This window comes from Delphinus delphis, chromosome 3 (assembly GCF_949987515.2).
Source record: "Delphinus delphis chromosome 3, mDelDel1.2, whole genome shotgun sequence".
In the NCBI taxonomy this organism is placed as follows: domain Eukaryota; kingdom Metazoa; phylum Chordata; class Mammalia; order Artiodactyla; family Delphinidae; genus Delphinus; species Delphinus delphis.
Window position 1 is genome coordinate 32,878,230 of NC_082685.1, and position 13,259 is coordinate 32,891,488.

At 36.3% G+C, this 13,259-nt stretch overlaps 1 long non-coding RNA gene across 1 annotated transcript in view; it reads right to left on the reverse strand.

Moving 5' to 3' along the window:
* Positions 1–311: 311 nt before the first annotated feature.
* Positions 312–13,259, reverse strand: part of LOC132421966 (uncharacterized) — a 320,837-nt gene continuing 307,889 nt past the window's right edge. The window contains exon 3 of the long non-coding RNA XR_009518796.1: positions 312–399. This is a non-coding gene — a long non-coding RNA (uncharacterized lncRNA). The remainder of the gene's footprint in view (positions 400–13,259) is intronic.

Sequence of the window (13,259 nt, forward strand, 5' to 3'; positions counted from 1 at the left end):
ATATCTATAACATACCTCTGTACAGGGTGGGTGAGATATATAACAGTTAATGTATAGGTGCTCAACGTAATAAATTTTTCCTTCCTTAACTAGGGTATATAAATTCTAGGAAAGATAAATATAAAAGGGAAAAGCTGATTATTTTGATAGACCATCCCTTGGTTGAAAGTGGAATTTGCAATAAACTATATTTTAAAAATTTATGATTGGAGTCAATTATATCCAAAGACTGCTGGTCCCCAGTTCCCATTAAGTCAACTCAGCCAGTTATTTGTTCATGTATTTATTCAACAGCAGATATTTATTGACACGCCACTATGGGCCAGGAATTGAGGATATAACAGTGAAGAAAAGGTGAGTGGTTGTTGCCCTCATGAAGCTTCATTCTAGTGGGAACACCTGAAAAGACAAGGAAATGTCCCCACAATTGTTAAAAGCAAATAATTATAGATTATTATATGCACATAAGAAACATATAGAATGATGGCAAATAACTCAGGAGGGTGTTTCAGGGAGTGTGGACCTAGAAGGCCACCCTGAGGAGGTGACATCTGAGTCAAGACCTGAAGAATGGAAAGTAAGAGGCATACCCAAAACTGGGGAAACAGTTTCTAGGCATAGGGAAGAGAGAGTGCAAAGTCTCAAAAGTGAGGAAAAATCTTGGCTAATTCAAGAAACAGAAAGGAGGCCAAAGGCATTGGTGCTTAAGAAACCATAGGGAAAGTGATCTAAAAAGAAACTGATACTGGGTAGAAACCAGATTAGGCAGGGTCTTGTAACCAAGGAGTTTGGATTTTGTCCTAAGTGCGGTGAGAAAGCAGTGGTGTGACTGGATCTGATTTACGTTCTATAAAGATGGTTCTGGCTGCTCTGTTGAGAACAGATTGGAAAAGGCCAAATATGATGCATGTGTAGGGATATACCCACACACCCCACATGCTATGCCTCAAGAGGACTGTGACAAATAGAAAAAGGGTGTTTGGCCAAGATCCTGTCATGTGGTGGCAGATAAGCTTGTGACCTAATATGAGCCCCCCAAGGGTCTTTTATCACCAGATGGTGGAGAGACTACCTTTTCCCTCCATGCTGGCTGCTTGGTCTCTGCACAGCAGCTGCCCAGAGCCTGTAACAGCATGTGGGGCTACACGAAAGATGGGACCTAGATGGCAATGCCAGTTTGCCATACCCTAGGGACAGCTTCCTCAGTCTGATCATTTTAATACCCAAGATATAGTTTCATATTCAGTATGCGAGATAGTTCAAGCATAAGAATACTCACTGTGTGAAATATCCAATATTTAGGAACAATTCATTTTCACTACCATCAATGTATATGTTGTGTAAATATTATCCAGTTGCTAGGTCAGATTTTTTTTCTCATTTATATTTGGTATATTCCATTAATGTCAGGTGTCTTGTGTATATGGGTGTTGTCCATGAAGGATTATAACTCCTTTATGTCTGTTGATCACTAAAAATTGAATCAGTTAATCGTTAAGAACAATCTTTTACCTCCCTGCAGCATTATTTAATTAACACACTTTGGGGTTTCAGAGCTAGAGTTTTGTTGTCACATTATGCTTCCATAGGAATTGTAACAAATTAGGAGGCAAAAAGTGGAATGAATTTAGCTTTTAAGATGCAAGGTATTGACATGTTGAATTATTGTGAGTGAAGGACAACTATAGTACGGTAATTAGCGCAAGCCTTCTGTTTTGCATTTATCATCTTGAAAGATAGCAATAGAAAATAACAAGGACAACATTAAGAAAATAAATGGAAAAAAATGACAATTCAGTTACAGGAAAGGGTACTTTTTATTATATGAATTGAAACTGTATAAAGAAGCTCTTGGACTTTTTCTTTTGTTTTGTTGTAAAGAAAGAGCATAGAATTGTTGATCCTGCCAAAACTACTCATTTATTTAATGGTTGCCAAATACAGCCCTTGATATTCTGCTAGAAATTTGATAGTTACGGTATTGCCAAGGTTGTTTGGGAACATTTGATGTCTTTCCCATATGTTGTTACAAGGCAACCCTAGAACACGTGATATAAGAGCCAGGCTGGAAATGAGGTTCTTTGTGGAACCTGTTTTTTTAAGTTTTTACATAATGACCACTAATCTCCATCCCTTTGCTGGTCTGAGAGTGATGGAGGGAGTGGTGCAAATGTAAGAGGCCAGGGTAACATCTGCAGACCAACTTAGACTTAATTTTGTTTCTAAAAACAAGCAAACAAACAATAATCATTAAAATATAGCACTTAGAGAGGTCTAATGTTAAGCGGTCTCAGTTCATTTCCTGGAGGATTTTTAGACCTTACTGTTGATTCACTACAAACTGTCATAATGTAATATAGCTAACTCCAGAGTCTGAACAGGATGAGGAATTCTGCCTTTTTGTCTTGTGGATGACCTTTTCTGATCAGGGTGAAGTTGCTGGTGTTGGAGTGAGTGATTGCTCCTATCCTCTTGTGCTTCGTCTAGCTTTGCTTGTGGAAGCTTTTATTGTTATTAATATTTTACTGCCTGAAGGCCAGCAGTGCTCTAGGTGATGAATACAACATTGAGCTAGCCCTGGTCTTTGTCCAACTGGATAATTACTAATTATACAACTAGGAAATAGAAATTGCTCTATATAAATATTGGGATAAATAGGGCAATGTGGGGCAGAAACAAATAGTTATTAATATTCATCAACCTATGACAAATTCCTGATGAGCTCTCATGGTATCTCAAAAAAAAAGGTTAATTTTCTAAGAAAAAGATTTAATGTTTTCCAACTGTGGTTGGTCTTCTCAGCTGCTTGCACTTAAATATTTCTTTTGGAGTTACTAAGAATAATGTATTCTGAAGGTCATGTAGCAAAACTACCATAAGTTTGATGAATTACTTGAGTTTTACTTATATGAATAATTATTGTTAGTTTTGTGGATAACCATTCAGAAGTGACCATTATGTTCTCAAAAATTTTATTTGTTATTAAGATTATACTAATCAAATGTATCAGACTATCTTATCAAAAACAAACAAAAACTAAAGCAAACAAAAGATGCTATGTTGTGTGTTTTTCAAATATACTTCCTGGAGGCGGAAATTATTTTGCTGCTAAGACTTTAGGGGATGTATATTGGTTCATCTACTTGCCCTCTGTGTTTGAAAAAGGATTGATTTACATCCTGCCTTTTTCCAATTTGTTCCTCTAATTGATATAGCACTGGATGAGAATAATCCATTAATAGCCACTAGTGTGGTTTTAAGGGAAGTAGAGCTGCGGAAAGCATTAAACTAACAAACAGAATGTGATGCATTTTATTTATTTATAATTATCCTGAAAGAAATAAGTTGAAGGTGTCATTATAATCTTTTATAGTATTAGGCTCCTGATGCTTTGTGAATTTCCTTGATGTGTTTTGCGTTTTAGGGTTTTGTTGGCAAGCATTTATAAATTCCTTAGAGTGTCACATTTAAAACCATGTCTTTCCAATGTCTCTTTTCTGGTTTTTTTTCTGGCATACTTTTAAGTGCGCTTGTCTTACTCCTTCTTAATTATGAGCCTTTAAGGAAAGAGTCTGTACCTTACTCATCTGGTTGTCTTTGTATCTAGAGCACATTGGGCACAAAAATAAAATATTTTGTTGAACTTATTTGATTATCAGATTAAATTTTATACTGTTTGTGAGAAGAAGTCAGTGTTAGAAAATCTGACATCCAGCTTCAAAATTAGTTTGGGTCAGAGATGATAAAGGATAGAGTAAGCAAGAAAATTAGAAAGTAATTTTGTCCCAGATTATTAAAAAATTGTGTATAAAACACTCTGGTGAATTATATAATCACATGAAATAAACCTTTTTCATTGTACCAGTGATCATTTTTCTCAGTTAAAAGTAACATTTAAAAAAATGCAACACATGTTTATTATAGGTTCACTGGAGAGAACACTAAAGAGCAAAAGGTTAAAAATAAAAATATTGTACAATTTCCTTACCCATAGAAAACTTCCATTAATCATTGAATTTCTGTTCTTCTATCCTATTTGACATATATCTAAATTTTATTTTTTTAAGGGGTCATATTATGCATATAGTTTTATCATATCTTTCTTACCTAGTATAATATTCATTTTTCTTGATAATAAATACTGTTTATGGCAATATTATTATGTCTTAATAGTTAAGCATAATTTTATCGAACCAAGTTTCCATTATTTGGCATTTATATATTTTTGGAATTGTCCTCTGTCAAAAACAACTTAATGATGAACATCTTTGTAGCTAGATCTTTGTGGATACCCTTCGCTAACAAAATATTTTAATAAATATGCTCTAACACATATGTTTGTCACAACCACAGTGATTCATAAAATCATTAAAATATGCATCTAAAGTAATTATTGCATTTTATTTTTGGAACAGCAGTTCAGAGTTATAAATAGGAGAAGTATATACTTAGAAAATCACACTGGACTGACAAATTTAATTTTGTAAGTTAATTTTCCCACCACAACATCTTGGTTGCCAACTTTTATTTCAAATTTCTAGCACACACATTTGATCATTCCTCAGACATTAACCCATTGCCTACCAGGTGCCAAGTCCTGTTCTAGGAATAAGAAAATTAAGATCACAAAGTTCTCATGCTTAAACTGCTCACAGTTTCATGGGAACAGATATATTTTAAAGAAACAAGGTAAGCTTGCAGACCCAAAGCATAGCAAAGCCTAGCTTAACTTTGTAGCAGTCTCTGTCAGTACACATCAGAAAAAATTGATAGTGAGGAAATGAAGTAATCATAATGACAAGTAATAAAATAATAATAGAAGAAAATACTAAGCTCATAATATGTGGTAAAACTGTTTAGATATTTGATGATATCTGTATAATCTATCATTGATTATCACTATTGCTAGACACTAATGTCTTTATGATGCTTACTATCTAACTTCCTAAGTTAAATAGCAGTAAATGCAGAGTAGTATATATCGGGATTCTTTATAAAGGGGTAATGAAAAGATGATGAATGAGTAGAGACTTGATTTACCAGATACTTTATATTACAAAGTAAAAGCAAATTTTATTATTATTGAACCATAAAATAATGCTGAAACTCTAAAATATAAGCCAATACATATATTTTTAATTTTTTTTCTTTTCATTTGAATTCTGTGTTTCGGTATTGGGTATATCCAAAGACCATAATGATGCATTCATAGCTGGTGGCATAAATATTGTCACAATTACACAATCACTTTGTATCATGCTTAATTTTTCCTTTGCCATATATTCAACTTGATGTATGATATAATGATAATGATATTGTAGACTTTGTCCTTGTTGATTTATTTGTAACTTCTTAAGGGTACTTTAGCACCATCTATTTAAATTTCCTCCAAAAAGCACTCAGTAATTTACTTTTTAAAATAATTTTAAGTTTATGCCTCATAATAAGGATCACTTTGATGTTCCATATCCCTAGAATCAGCAATATTTTTACTATCATATTGATTTCTTCCAGTCAATGTGGGGGAGAGCAATGTCAGTTTCATTGCTTTGAATCAAGGTGAAAAACTGCATGGTCGGAATAGTCTAACAATAATGTTCATGTGCTGCTGGCTGTCAGAGGGAAAGAGGAAACCAGCCATCAGCTCCTCTCCCTACAACACACTAAACAACCAGCTCAGGTGGTTTTGTGTCCTATTCTCTTGTCCAGTAACTGCTGCTTGTAGCCATGCAACATAAACTCAGTTATTCTATTATTTTCAGGATGTAAAACACACCTCTACATCCTTAGAGAGGAAATGGAAGAACCAGTCTCATCATAAGTGCTTAGGTACTTGTAAGGGTTTTATATCTCTGGCTTTAGGTCAATGAGTTTAGTTTCCTAATCCTAGATATTCAGGGCTTTATGGTGAATGGATAGAAGTTCTGTTGACAGAATTATAGGCTATGTGGCTGTGACAAAATTATGAATCTCTCATTTCTACTGTGTTTTAGAACTTGATGGGAGAAGTAAGTATATAGGAAAATATGCAAACACTTACTGAAAATTACTCTTTTTCGTTAAGTGTTATATGGAGGGTTTTTTTCCTATGAGGAAATGAAACAAACCTGTTTTTATATTCAAAACTGCTTCATCATGAAGTCTGTTTCCCTGAGGAACAAAGTGAACCTAAGAGATCATACCAAACTGAGGTTATCCTTAAAGACTGTTGAGTAAAGATTGCTTACTATTGATACTTAACAATATTCATTAAATTAATTTAGAAATAAAAATGTTTTTAATAATTTTAAAATTATTGTTTTATCCTCTCTAGCTCTATCTGTTATTATATGATACTGAGCAGCAGTTTTTCTTCTTGTACAAATTGCACACATTATTAACATCATCACCAAATATTCTCTATGTTCAGTAGACTTGGGGCATTCGCTAGATGTTGAAGAGAAAATGTTTAAAAATAAAAGTTTAAAGAAGTTTAAGGCCTACATCCCATCCATAGGACCTTTGGAGTTTTTTTTTTTTGGTTTGTTTTGTTTTGTTTTGCCATGCCGAGTAGCTTGTGGGACCTTAGTTCCCCAACCAGGGATTGAACCTGGGTCCTCAGCAGTGAAAGCATTGAGTCCTAACCACTGGACCACCAGGGAATTCCCCCATCCAAAGGATCTTACAATATAATTTGAAAGAAATGAGTAGAACAGAACAAAGACAATTAACAGTATAAGGTAGTTTAGTGAAATGTCAAATACTGTACATGATACATGTAATAAATATTGAGAAAGAAGTGATCATAAAGAAACTGTATTCAGAAAAGTCTTTTAGGAATCTCTCAGAAGGAATATTGCAGGAAATTTGAAAAAGGATGTTTTCAAGAAGACTTCAGGGGAAGGTTTATATGAGGGCATATGTAGGACAAAGAATAAAGTATGTGAACCTTATGATGATAGTAAAGAGAATTCATTGAAGAACTTTTGAGGAAGGCATTATTGTGTTTGGCTTGGTGTTTGGGGAATATTGGGTTACTTTGGTAACAGAATGTGAAATTATGGGAAGGAGGATGTAGTGATGTGCTTGGACAGGGGTCACCCCTTAGGAGAATGATGCAGTTGGTCAGGTGTGAAATAATGAGACTACCACTGGAGAGGTCGTGATGGGAGTAGGAATGATGGACTTGGCAGACATGAGAATCTAATTGACAGAGATAATTCCACCTGAGAAGTAAGGGGAAAGCTTTTTTTTTTTTTTCCTTTATAAAAGTCAGTTTTGAGACTTTGGTAGAAATGTTGAAACACCACAAAGATCTTGAAGGTGAAGGTGATAAAGGTTGGAGAGGTAGATTTTGATGATGATGAACTAGGAATGTGTGAATAGGTTCAAGCTGAATTGCTTCAGTAACCAAGCTTATTTGTATATTACTAGATTTGAATATTAAATATTTACCTGTTTAGATATTCACATATTTAAACAGATTCTGTCAGTGCCTGTGTGTTTCCAGTACCCCAAGAAGGAGATGATATGAATCAAAGGGGTAGTACATTCTCTGTATGAACTGAACAATAAAGATGTTGACAACTGAACCTTGTAAAATAGGTTGAATATATATCAGGGCAGGAAGAAAACAACACAACAACACAATGAAAAAGGGAAAGAGGGGAAAGGAATGGGCTAGGGAGGGGAAAGGAATGGGCTAGGGAGTAGAAGAAATAAGAAATTGTGGTAGAGTAAAAGCTAAGCATCAAGAGAATTCACGAAAGATTTTGTTTTGTCCACAACTAATAAGAATGACATCTCAATATGACCTGAACTTTAAGATCTTGCATTAAAATAGTTGCAGTAGAAACAGAAATGCTGAAAAACAGATAGATGGACTTAAGAAGTGAGTGGAAGATGAGAAAATGTATTAAATTATCTCAAAGAATAGTAACTTCTTCATGTTAAAAAACAAAAACAAAAACTATCAATTTTTCGGAAGACCATGTCTTTTGGTCTGGTCTTCTGTATGAGAACCGAATGACAAAAAGACAGATCCTGAAAAATACTAGGGTAAATCAATTGCATAAATCTTAAAACATTTGTGTGTGTGTGTGTGTGTGTGTGTGTTGACAAGTCCTCTGTATAGCCGAAAAACAGGCAGCCTATCTCTAAAGAATATTTTCAACTTTTTTTCTACTGCTGCATATTAAATTTGGAATATGGAACTACAGGCCATAGCAAAGAAAAAAATAAGGTTTTGGTTATATACAATTTTATTACTGTAACCAAAGAAAATATTTCAAAAGCCAGTTGAGCAATATTGACATGATTAAAATCCTGACTCTCTCAATTCAGGAAAACACAGATTACTAAAAATTCTGGTACTTTAGCTATGATTTCTTTAAAAAAAAAAAAAAAAAACGAACTGCTTTTTCCTGTGCAGGTCAAATCCCTCTGTTGTATGTGCTTTCATAAGGTGATCTATCATCCCTTCAAAGCAGTAATCATAGTTTATATTTTAAAAATTATTGTAGACTATTATTTGAATAAGATTTTTTTTCCCAAATGAATTGTGTTGTGAAAGCAAGATGCTTGTATGTTCGGTTTTGCTCATCATTATAACCTAGCACTGTGACTAGCACAGAGCATCTTAACCCTCAGCACTATTGACATTTAAGGCTTGATAATTATCTCAGTTATCAATATCAAACCACAGTTTCTTGCTAATTCTTTGTTGGGGGTGGGGTGGGGAACTGTCCTGTAGCATTCCTGGCCTCTACTCAGCAGAGCTGTAAAGAGCAGAGTGTAAAAACAAAAAATGTCTACGAACACTGCTGAGTGTCCCTTGGAGTGAGCACAAAATTGGCCCTAATGAGAGTCACAGGGCTAGCACATAGTGGGCAGTCAGTAACTGTGTCACAGGAATAATTAGTCAATCATCACTACTTCACTACTAAGCAAAACCTACCTTGAGAACCAAAATCCTACAGAGTGGCGTTAGATACCCATAGTTTTTACTTCTACTATCCCTTCACTGTACCCTGACACCCCCCTTACAAAAAGAGTGAGAGATTGAAAGATACTCTCCTAACTCTGCTCTCTTGTAAAATGAAAATTGTTTCCTCCTTTTAGCTTTAATCTTAGTTGACCTGTCTGTATAAAACTTTGCTTCTCACCACCAACAGAGGATTAGAAAATCTCGAGAAATGTAGTCAAGGAACTAGTTGACTGAATTTGGTTAAAGACCCAGGATGTAGATGAATTCCTATGTAACCTGAATTGTAACTTTAGTGATGGAATCAGTCTGAGCCAGGAAATACTCTCATTCATTATGCGTAGGAGTAAAACTCCCTTCTAAAGAAGAGAAAATGAAGATAAAGCATGTCTTGTTTGGCTGTTCCTTTAAGAGTTTATTTCTCTAAAATTGCAGCTGTTACTTGGCTACAAATTTCTAGTTTAGGCAGAACATCACTTACTTCTTCATTTGTTTGTTTAGCACATGAACTACAGTCATCCATAATGACTGTCAGCAGCATGCGGGGACATTTGCACCCTCAGTTTCTTCTGCAGGTGAATTCCGAGTCATTCTTTTTAAAGTATTATTCTTATGGGAAACATGGTAATATTATTTATTAAGCCCCACTTCTTGTAAGTGCCTGTTCTACAGAAAATGTAAAGTACTGAATACTTCTCAACCAATAAGAGGTTAACATGGATAATATTACTTCACATTTGTACCTAATTATACATTTTCAAAGCACTTTCTAACCATCCTTCTGCCCTCTGATGTAGCTAGGGTAGGTTTTGTTTAACTACATTTTACAAATAAGTAAGCAGGAGCACTTTAATCCACTCACACCACCTTAATATATTAAGAACCTCATGATTGTAAATTTGGTTTTTCAGGTTGGATTCTTTGTCCAGTGTAAAATTAAATTTCGCCCTTTTCATAGGAGTTAAAGTCAACTAGTTGACTTTCAGAGATGTTTAGATGTTTTATCCTGTTTTTAATGTACCATTGAAAAACTAAAGGAGAGAACAGACTGGGTATACTTGGTATATCTCTGCCAAGAAAACAGATGTATACCAAAATCTGACTTAAAGTCAAGAGTTTCAGCAATCCTGGTGAAAAACTACCAACTGCACAAAATGTGACATTTTTTCTTTTCAGTCTAACTTTGATGCATATTCAGTACTCTGATGTATACAGATTTGGGTGTCATTAAATTATTAGTAAGATTTTTTAAGGATGTTAGAAAATATACATACTTTATTTAAGACAGGTGCCAAAAGATGTGCTTTAGCCTAGAATTGTGCTTTGTCTGAATGGGATCTGTCTGATTAAATAGAGACAGCTCGAATCTTTTGCTTGTTTTTACTGCATTTACCCTTATGAAATGTGTTGGATTGGCCAAAAAGTTCCTTTGGTTTTTAAGTAAAAGACACGTTTCATTTTCACCAAGATTTTATTGAACAACGTATTCACCCTTTTGTTCCTTTACCTTCTGCCATTTTTCAGGCAACTACATAATTCCAGCTTCCCCAAACTTTTTATCTTTTTGAGCAAAGAATAGTTCCAGGTGCCTTTTACAGTCTTCCAGGGAATTGAAATTTTTTCCACTAAGACAATTTTGTAGAGACCAAAATAAGTGGAAATCTGAAGGTGCAATGTCTGGTGAATACAGCAGATGAATCAGAACTTCCCAGCCAAGCTGTAACAGTTTTTGCCTGATCATCAAACAAACATGCAGTCTTGCGTTATCCTGATGGGAGATTATGTGTCTTCTGTTGACTAATTCCGGATGCTTTTTGTCGAGTGCTGCTTTCAGTTGGTCTAACTGGGAGCAGTACTTGCTGGAATTAATTGTTTCGTTTTCTGGAAGGAACTCATAATACAGGACTCCCTTCCAATCCCACCATCTACACAACATCACCTTCTTTCGATGAAGACTGGCCTTTGGTGTGGTTGGTGGTGGTTCATTTCTATTGCCCAACGATCTCTTCCGTTCCACATTATTGTACAGTATCCACTTTTCATTGCCCGTTACAATTCGTTTTAAAAACAGAGCGTTTTCATTACGTTTCAGTGGAGAATCACATGCGGAAATATGGTCAAGAAGGTTTTTTTGCTTAATGTGAAACCCAAACATCTAAGTCATTAACATAACCAAGCTGTGCAAATGATTTTTAATGCTTGATTTGGATATTTTGAGAGTGTTGGCTATCTCCTGCATGGTATAACGTCAATTGTTTTCAATATCTCAGTTTGATCACTGTTAACTTCAACTGGTCTACCCGACCATGGAGCATCTTCCAGCGAGAAATCTCTAGCATGAAACTTCACAAACCACTTTTGATGCATTCGATCAGTCACAGCACCTTCATCATACACTGCACAGATCTTTTTTTGCATTTCAGTTGCATTTTTACCTTTCTTGAAATAATAAAGCATAATATGCTGAAAATGATGGGTTTCTTCTTCCATCTTCAGTATTAAAATGGCTACACAAAAATTCACCGATTTTGATGTTTTTTTTTTAAAAATGCACACTGATAGGGCTTCCCTGGTGGCGCAGTGGTTGGGAGTCCACCTGCCGATGCAGGGGACATGGGTTCGTGCCCCGGTCTGGGAAGATCCCACATGTCGCAGAGCGGCTGGGCCCGTGAGCCATGGCCGCTGAGCCTGCGCGTCCGGAGCCTGTGCTCTGCAACGGGAGAGGTCACAACAGTGAGAGGCCCGTGTACCGCAAAAAAAAAAAAAAAAAAAGCACACTGATATCACTGCTGTTATGATACAGTCTAACAAAATTGTTTCGAATGAAGTTAAAGACAAGGAAGCGCTACTAGAACCATCCTGTGTAAAAACCCGAATGAACTTTTTGGCCAGCTCAAATGAACAGTACCTGAGTTCCTTTATCATCCTTGAGCTATAGTTTCGAATGCTCTATGGCAGTCCCAGGCCTGTTTGCCCTCAGAACCATTCCTTGCGTTTTCCCTGCTCCTCCCTATTGGCAGGAGGGCTGCTCCCTGTAGCATATGCTTTCCAGCCTTCTCTGCCAACTACTTCCACCTGGGTTTGGCCAGTGGGAGGCACTGATGGCAGATTGGGACCTGGGTGGGTGTCCTCCTCTCTCTGCATTGTGCAGCCTCAGCAGCCAGTATCCGCTAGACCTAAAAAGTTTCCTCAAAAGGTTAGGTGCACTTATCTGAATATAAATTGCTAAGAGCTGCTAAATATTGCACCATGCGTCAGGGGACATAACAGCAAGTGTCCCGTCAAAGAATGCCTTCTGAGAGGTGGAGAAAGCAATCTGAGATTACAAGTTGAAGAGCCCTCAGGTTCATGTCTTGGCCAGGAAGTTGGCTCCTTCAAGCCAGCAGTACTGTGCAAGCTCCAAGTGAATGATATTTACTGTGTTTCCAAGGTGGCAGAACTAAACAAAAGACAAATCTCTGTCCTAAGTATAAAATTCAACCCTGTTCTCTAGGGCTGCTGCTCAAATATTCTAAACTGGACCCTACCTTCTTAATGAGGCCTCCAGCAACTACCTATCTGCCCCATCTTCTCTGAACTTCCCTCCCTAAACTTGACTGAAATATAAAAGAAGCCAGTGCTTTATAGAGTTTCAGAGCACATAATCACATTTTAGGAATAGCCTACTTCCCTATCTTGGGGCCTTTCTGTTCTCTATTTATAATTTTTCATTCAATCACACAATCCTAAATATGATCTATATGCCAAGGAATCCCAAATCCGTATCATGGGCTTCGTCTCTTCCTGAGATTTTACACTCGTATTTCCAATGGTTCAGCATTTTGAGACTGTGTACAAATGTACTTAGTCCCAACTTCTCAGCTGCATATAAGCGCTCCCTGATCTCACCTCATTTTGCTTCTCTCTCACCTGTTACATTCTAGCCAGACGCATCTTCTTATCCCCACTTCACTATTTGTGGACCAGCAGTTCTTTCTGCCTTCAGGATGTTCTCTTCCATGGATCTTCACAGGCTGGCTGCTTCTGCCCATTCAATCCCAGCTCAAATGGCACTGCCTCTTAGTGGTCTTCCCTGATGACTCAATCTAAGTTATCTAAATTTCCTACTCTATTACGCTAAATTATGCTTCAGCCTCTTTAAAAGTGTTTATTTTATGCTCCTTCGGCACTGCAGTATAAGCACCATCAGAGCTAGAACTTACTCTCTCTTGTTCTGCACTGTGATTCCGGGACTTAGAACAGATTCCGTCACAAGTGTGTTGTCATACATTGGCTGAATGAATGAATACAGTCTAGT